Source organism: Anas acuta, chromosome 10 (assembly GCF_963932015.1).
Source record: "Anas acuta chromosome 10, bAnaAcu1.1, whole genome shotgun sequence".
NCBI classification, from domain to species: Eukaryota; Metazoa; Chordata; class Aves; order Anseriformes; family Anatidae; genus Anas; species Anas acuta.
This window is the reverse complement of record NC_088988.1, coordinates 3,847,806-3,855,951: the sequence shown is the minus strand read 5'-3', so window position 1 is coordinate 3,855,951 and position 8,146 is coordinate 3,847,806. Positions and strand designations below refer to the sequence as shown.

The following is an 8,146-nucleotide window of genomic DNA, read 5'->3' as shown; positions in this document are numbered from 1 at the left end:
TTTATTTTATTTTATTTTATTTTTTACATCAGGGTGGCTAGAAGCTGAACATAGTCTTCTGTATGCTTGATAGTTATCTTTAAATGGCTTTGTTTGTCAGATACATGATCATATCATAAACCTCTTTACAAGCCATGATGCAGATTTGGGTAACGTAACCCTAACATTTGTGCCAGAAGACTGCTTGTGCCTAGTTAGTCTTTCAGACTGTTCTTGGTAGTGCACATCTGCTTCTGAAAACAGTATTACAAAATGGTTACCTCTGTCTCATCAGCCAGAAAACTTAAAGACATACGCACATAGGTAACTATAGGAAGACGTGTCTCCTTAGTGTCTCAGGACCCTTGTGTATCTATGAGTAAAATAAATTAAATCAAAATATTAAGGTATTTAAAAAAAAAAAAGACAGGAAGCCTTATACACTGATTCAGTTTCTGTGTGATTCAATGATTCCTAGAAACTTTAGGAAGCTCAACACAGAAATGTTAATAAAGGGAGGGTGGTGGCAGAAGCTGAAGGCTTCCTTATAACCTCCCAAGACACAGCATTTCTTAGGATCTAGTCCAGTATTTCTGGCTTTTAAAAATCGTACACAGAAATTCATTTTGACAACCCTCACAGATTGGCCTTGGTTATTCTTGAAATAACATACTTCTCTTGTATAACCTACAGGCAGCTAAAAACTAGCTACCTAGTTTATTTACAAGAAAATACGGTGTGATGTAAGATATAAGGCTTTGTGAGGTAATAGATTTCTTTTGAAATCTTCTATTACTTCTTTTGTTCCCTGGGGAAAACTATTATCGTTGTCAGCTGCTGCTTCAAAAATGAAAATAGGTCTCTTTCTGTTGGGACCTGAGGGCACTAAAGGAGATTAAGGGGCCTGACCGGTTTCACCTGAGGTTTCCTCTCACCCCCTGCCATGGGCCTTGGAGCTCCATTTTGACTCAGCCTGGAGCATTTCAGACCTTTTCTGAACTAAGTTGTAGGAGCGAAGGTCTCCAGCGCAGGCAGATCCTTGCCTATGCCTGGCCGCGGGCCTTACTGATCCTTATCAGCATCCCTGCTTCCTGGCCTGGTTTTGGACCGCCACCACGGGCCTACCTAGTGGTTACCGTCCTGTGTCTGACTCTGGTTGCTATTGCGAGGTCTGATTCTGACTCACGCCCCTGGCTTTACTTTACACGTTGGATTTACATGTTGATCTGGCCTCTCAGTTGAAGCAGGCTGCTAGCGAGGCCTGCCCTGCTCACCCTGCTCAGGAGTCAGGGCTGCTACGGGCCATAGCTCCTCGGCCTGTTGCTCCAAAAACTTGCCTTCCTTGAAATAGCAAAGACTCTGCTAAACTTGGGAGACTTGGAAATTAATTTAAGATAACCTTAAAAAGTGAAGTATTTTCTTGGATTTGCTGAAAAATATATATATATTATTATCAGGAAGCTGGAGATTGAAAGAGACTAATTATACTTTAGTAATTGTCACTTTTGTCTCCCAGCAAAATGAGAAGCATAAAAAAAGATGGTAAGTCAATCTGACTGTTGATTTTTTTTTTCCCTCTTTTTAATCAGTTCAAATGTTAAGTAAAAATAAAGAAGATAGCCTGGATTCTTTGCTCAGTAATTTTTCTGTAATTAAGATAGACTGATTTATGTTGGATGTGAATACAGTCCTGTGGGTTTTAGTATTTGCACTTATATATGTGCAAGTGTATGTAAAATGGGAGTCTTAAATAAGGAGAAAACTGTGCTACTATTAAAAAGAATATCAAAACTTCCATTAACTTCAAAGGAAGAAGATGGAAAGAGGCATTTCCAATAAAGCCTGTGTTTATAACTGTTCATCCTAGAGAGATTTATAAAGCAATGTTACTCCACACCTGCCATAAGGGTATCACGACTTCTATTCTTACGTGTAATCATCAGGCATACATACAATTTCTTTTTCTAAGTAGAGCTCTCAAATTAAAGTTGTTTTTTTTTTTTTTTTTTTTAAGTACCTACCATAACATATTAAAAACATCGAACTATTTATTTTATTGAAAAACAGCCTTTTTCAGTTTGATATCAAGAAAAAAGCTGAGAGATGATAAAGGGCCTCTTCCCCTGTTTTTTTCTTTCAGGCTTGGTGAGTTAGCAGTGCTTACAGTGTCATAACACAGTGGCAAGCTGCGTTGCGAGCTCTAAATGAGTTTGGTAATGGCTTTGGAAAGAGTTTGTAAAATGACTTTAAATGAGAGAATATCCTGTTTTGGAGATTTCATAAATCTCAAGCAGTATAATTGGAAAAAAAATGCTGCTCTAGTTACTTAGTAAAAAGCAGGATCTTTTCAACTTTCGTAGTTGGCCTTCAATTATTTAGGCCCTCCAGATAGGCAATTCTATATGGCAATTCTGAGGCTTGTTTTGTTACAACTCCCAGAGCTCTCTGTTTAAAATTAGATAGCAATGTTCAATTGCCAGAGCGGTAGCCGGTGTTTAGCTTTAATCTTAATTTTAGATAAATATGATATTGTTTTATAGAATTATTTGGCTTTAAACACGAGGCTTATACACAGAAGCAATAAATTAAATTCCACTGAACAATTTTGTTAGAGCTTCATTGGAAGGCTAGCTGGGTTCAGTGTTTTAATTCCTGGTTCTTCAGATCTTCAAATACTTGTATTAATTTGCCTGCAGAGAGTAGTTCTCTAGGTAACAAAATGAATTGCTGAACAGGATAGGTGTCTGTCTTTAAGATCAGATCATTGTAATATTTGTTTCAAGTGATTAATCTTGCTGTTTTGAGCAGTCTTCTGAAATAATGGTTAAGAAGTTAAGTTTCTTGGTTTTTTTTTGTTGTTTTTTTTTTTTTTTCACAACTTCCTGAAAAATCAGAGCTTTCATGATTTAAAAAAAAAAAAAAAAAAATCTGGTCTTGCTAGTTCTACTAACTTTAAGAATATTTGTAACTGTCAGTAGGATGAATACATTTCTCACACTTAAATTTTACTTAAAAAAAAAAAAAGAAATGTTCTTGATTCTAAGAAGTCTTTAAGATTTCAATCTATGGGTAAAAACAAATGTGATATTTTTATTTTCAGTCATGGGGATTAAGTTATGTTGGAAGTTGCTAATTTACAGATGAACGTTAATTTGCTTTATTGTTTGATGCTTGATTGTGCTCTTACAGAATTTGATAGCAAATAAAAATGGAATCTAGCAAGTGAGTTTGTGTATGTACTTCATCCTTGTTAGTCCAGAGTCCTTGCAATTAGTGTGGAAGTTGCCACATACAGACTTGAAGCTTTTTTTCTTTCCTCCCATTTATTCTGGACTGATGAGAAACAGCAACAAAACTCCATCTTCTATTGATTATTAACTTCTGTTTTAGCATAAAAAATAGAAGACTTTGAATATGTTAAACAAAGTTCCTTCCCTCCCCCCCCCGCCCTCTTGCAAATTGCCATTTTTTCCTTTTTTTTTTTCTTTTCCCAACTTTTGACAAATCTTAGTTCATGATTCAGTTTTAGATAGTACTTCTATTAGTATTTACCCAGTTTGATCAGTTCCTTGAACTTGAAGGTATCAAGAAGGAGAAGCTGCATGTCTCAAACACGGAAACTACTTTGTATTTTATTCCTGTGTTCAGTCACAGCAGCTGGATGAGAAATGTAATGAAATATTTGGTACTCTTGGTGGGAGGACATACAGCTTTTTATCTGTCGTGACATGGTTTTAGATGTTGAGCTAAACTCAGCTGTCCTCTTAGTTTGTGAAGCAGTTTGGAATATGTGAATTTTCTAGCTTTCATTGCTTTATTTTAATTCTCCATCATAAAAGACTAGATTAATAGCTCCATACAGCCCAATGAGACGGAGTGAGCCCTGTGGAGCTTAGAGCAAAACATGACCCGAAGCGCTGACAGTCAAAGCATTCTTACTGTAGTAGATGCCTGATTTCTTGTAACTGGATTATGTGCAAAGTGTTGCGTTGCCCATGAGTGACTTTGGCATTACCTTGGATGACCAGTCTCTCTCCCTCCCTCTCTCTGATTAGAGTGATTTCTGGTTTTTGTTTTGTTTTGTTTTTCCATCCCCTTTCAATTCTGCTTCAGGCAGAATTTTGCTCAGTTAAAGGATTAACTCGATCAGATGAGAAGCAATTCAGGATGCAACATAGTTATTTACCCTGAAAATTTTGCTTCTGCAATTGGTACTTAATGCTGCGGCAATGAGTGTAAGCTGGCTGTTACAATCAAATGAAAATTTATGTGGTCTCTTCTTTGCTAAAAACATTCACTGGTTTTAACAGAATAAAGCAAATATTGGGAAACTAAGAGAAGTGGCAATCACACAACATGGCGCCCAATATTCAGAAAACAAAGTGTTTTGAAATCTTTTGGTTATGTACCGATGGCAATTAAAATAATGCTTTTATATTATTGTCTTCAGCAGACTTGACTTTATATTGTTGGAAATAAGAAAGGAAAGCAATTTTTATTTTTGAAAGTTACCTATTGGAATAATTGTGGTCCTTGGACTCACTTCTCTTGTTCTGGTGTCTTGCTATGTGAAATAAGTATGGGGTCATATTTCATAAAGTTACCAGAAGAATAATCATATGTGTAATGCTAAAGGTGATACACTGAAGTGTTTACAGTGTTAGTTTGTGTATAAAACTGATAATACTGAATTTGCAAGGGTGTCAAAACTGATGATACCAGCATATTAGTCTTTATCACCGACTCTAAAGGTCTCTGAAAGATCAGTTCTCATTGAGGTCTTTCTGCCTTATTCCCTTGGTTAATGTATATATTACATTGACTCAGTGTGTGTGTGTGTATATATATATTCCCACATGTAAATTGCCAGTGAGGAGACAGTGATGGTAATTTTTGTCTATTCTGTTGTTACCATGTATGTCCTACATACTGTTTGCTCACTTTCTTAAAGTTGCTACAACTGTAGAATGAACAAGAGAAAAAGATCTTCTCAGCCACTTAATCTGGCCTTTTTAAGTGGTATATGCAAAGGAGCTCTCACTGATGATATCACTGGTGAGCAGGAAATAGATATCGATTAGCTTCTGTTCTGCTCATCTCACCGAATTTCCAGAAAGGAATTAAATGCCTTCCTATCACCCAACTGGCAGTGGAGGAATCTTGGTGCCTGTAGCCATCATCGCCCAGCCAAACTAGCTAGCAAATATTCTCTTTATGCCTTCAGATCACAGGGCAGCAGGTCAACGCTGTGTCTCATAGATGGTGGAAGGGGATTTCACTAAGCTCCGTAAGAGGCTGTGTAAAGAAACCAGTGATGGTTCAACTTGAGCAGCACTGGAGGTACAGCCCCATATGCTATGGCCCAGCAGGCACTGAGGTGGTTGTTGCTAGACATTTAAATCTTTCTTGCTTAGTACATTGTTTTTCCCTGCCAAGAATGGATTGTACTCTATTTTATGTACTAATAAAAGGTGTTTTGGAGATTAAAAGTGTTTTAGTGTACTTCCAAAAGTTGAACGTCGTTTTCTTGTCAGGCTCCAGCCAATTTTTCCCTCTCACAGAAGCCCACCACAGGAGTTCAGAAATGGCAGATGTCAGTGGTCTGTCCCTATTAGCTTTTTTGCTGCACAGTCACCAGAACTAAAGATCTGCACTCCCTGTTTTGCAGTGGACAATATTTGGGTGCAGTCATGCTGCAGTGTAAGGTAAGGGGATGGTTTGGAAACATGAGAATGCCTTCAAGTGAAGGATGAATGTGTTGAATAATGAAGTGATTTTGAAACTAAGCTTGAGCAAGTATCTCACACCAGCAAACACTTGAATTTTGACTGAAACTGCTCATTGTGCTGTCATTAAAGAAGAAAAAGTGAAAAACAGACACTTCTATGTCAATCAGTCCAAGGGCTAAGGATCAGATGTAATATGTACTCAATGTAGAGAGCTCCTTCAGAATTAAATTTTGGCTGTGATGTAGTCCTTGTTCCTAGGCCTGAATTTTTGAGCCTCGCTGCATGCAGCTGATGTAATTCATGTGCACCCATGAGATTTGCGAGCAGAGATTGAAATGTAAATGTCTGTGCCCAAGTTTAGGGGAGAGGGGAGTTCTCTGAATTTTATACTAATGTGTGTGAAAGTACTGTTATGCCGTTACTTAGGGATCTAAATGCAGCTGGGTCTAGTTCATAGTTTTCATTTAAACTTTTATTGATTACTGACCCCAAAGAAATTACCCACAAACTGGAGCATGAAAACGTGTGCCGTGCAGAGGTGTATTTCATTTAATGTGATAGTAAATATAGTTATACAAGAGGGAGAGGAATCTTAGGGAGACTTGTCTGATGCTGCAGATGGTTTTTGCAAATACCACGGTGGCTGGTGAAATCTCAGAAGGATAGGAAAAAGAGTCAAGGCCACAACCTCAATTTAAAGCATAACAAAATTAGAAATTGAAAGGATTTGGGAGAGAATGCTCCTCTTAGGAAGAAATTGCGATTTTGTGTCTCTTGGTATGCCACTGTATTTCTGCCCTTGTAATTGAGTGCTGTACCAAGGATGTACTGTGTGTCTGGTCTCCCTTTTTACGGTGGGTGGAGATGGGGGCTGATAACTCTTCTGCATCTTAACTGCAAGGCCAAAGCCAGGATTTGGTGCAGTGATGTGCACCATCATGTGTGTGCAACAGAGCATGAGTTAATGATGAATGCTTGTGTAATGAATTCACGGTAATACCATGTATTCAAAAGAGTTGGGTTAAAGAGTTGGATTAAATTTCAGATTATCCATTGTTTGTTATTTTTATAATTAATATAATTGTACTTTATTTTCAAAATACTTAATAAGCAAATGTCTACGCTGTAGACGGGTTTTAAGAGGAACAACTGAATTTGTCACCTACACGATACTGTGGATGGGATCAGAACATGGATAGGATCCACGTTAGCAAGCAGTTTATCTCTGGAATCGCTCATGATCTTTGGAAGTGGCATTCAAAGTAATTATGTGAAACGAGAAGGAAAGGCTCGGTGTTGTGATTCTTTCATGAATATCTTCTTACTGCTTATGGGAAGCATTTTTAAAATTCTTCTATTTTGCGTTCTTTGACTGTGACTTCATCACCTGCAACTTGAAGTGCCTTTTATTCTGTGGTTACTGTATTTTCTTGTGGACTCTAAGGAAGAGGTGTGTAAGAACACTCAAATTCATTTAATGTTGGGTTGTGTGTCATTGTACAAAGCCAATGTAGGTATCTTTTTTAAAACTCTAGGACTTGCTCTGTATACAAGCTTCCTACCTTGTCTACTCTTGAATGGGTGTTTCTTATTGGAAATCCCCTTCCAATTTGATGTTGTTGTTAATATATATACTTGCATCCTAACAATATGTGACAGGATAGCGGACTGATAAAGCACAAATACCTCTGAATAAAGGAACTGTTCTGTCTTAGTAAATTTGTACTAAATATATATATTGAGAGAATGATTTCATATGCTATTAGAGTATTTCCATGCACTAGCAGTTGATTCTGATGACAGTGTTTCAAATTTAATATTTTTAATGTATCAAGCATAGTTCTCTTCCTGAAGCCTTGACAGTCATTCTTTTCAAATGAACTAAAGGTTTCTTCTTTGCTTTGTAATTATTCCACAGATTAATATGTTGTAAAAGGGCTCATTTCTATGCCTCAAATTAAGCTAGTTCTGTTTCAGCTTTTTCTTAATTACTTGTGTAAGTAAGAGTCATAAACCCATGGCAGAGAACAAATTAGAAAAAAATAAAAAATAAAAGGCGGGGGAGAGAGGTGGTGGTGGCATCTATTTGGCTTCTTTAATGATAAATTACTTAAAACTCTTTCTGAAACAGCCCCTACAAAGGAAATATTAAGGAACTTAATAGCCTATATGTAGTTATGAAAAGAACATAAAGTTTTCAGGCAGTAGTCTCATCAGGGACCCAATTGTAAACAGTCTGGAGTATACCCACTTAATTATGTGAAAACCTGGCATGGTGCTCTGGGGAAGAATTAAACAATGCTAAACCTGCATCCCACACTCAAGTGGAATATTTAATCAAGTCAAAAGCTTTGTTGTACCCTATAGCAAGCCAAGTTAAATCTAGGCTGTTAAATATTTTATTAGTGTTGATGTTCATTCTAGCCATATATCAGATC

General features: G+C 37.1%; 1 long non-coding RNA gene across 3 annotated transcripts in view; it reads left to right on the top strand.

Annotated features, from left to right (window-relative positions):
- Positions 1-874: 874 nt before the first annotated feature.
- The window catches only part of LOC137861983 (uncharacterized), a 68,395-nt gene continuing 61,123 nt past the window's right edge, over positions 875-8,146 (top strand). For 2 of the 3 annotated variants that reach the window (XR_011099981.1, XR_011099982.1), the window contains exon 1: positions 875-1,521. This is a non-coding gene — a long non-coding RNA (uncharacterized lncRNA). The remainder of the gene's footprint in view (positions 1,522-8,146) is intronic. The other variant, XR_011099983.1, reaches the window with a different exon arrangement.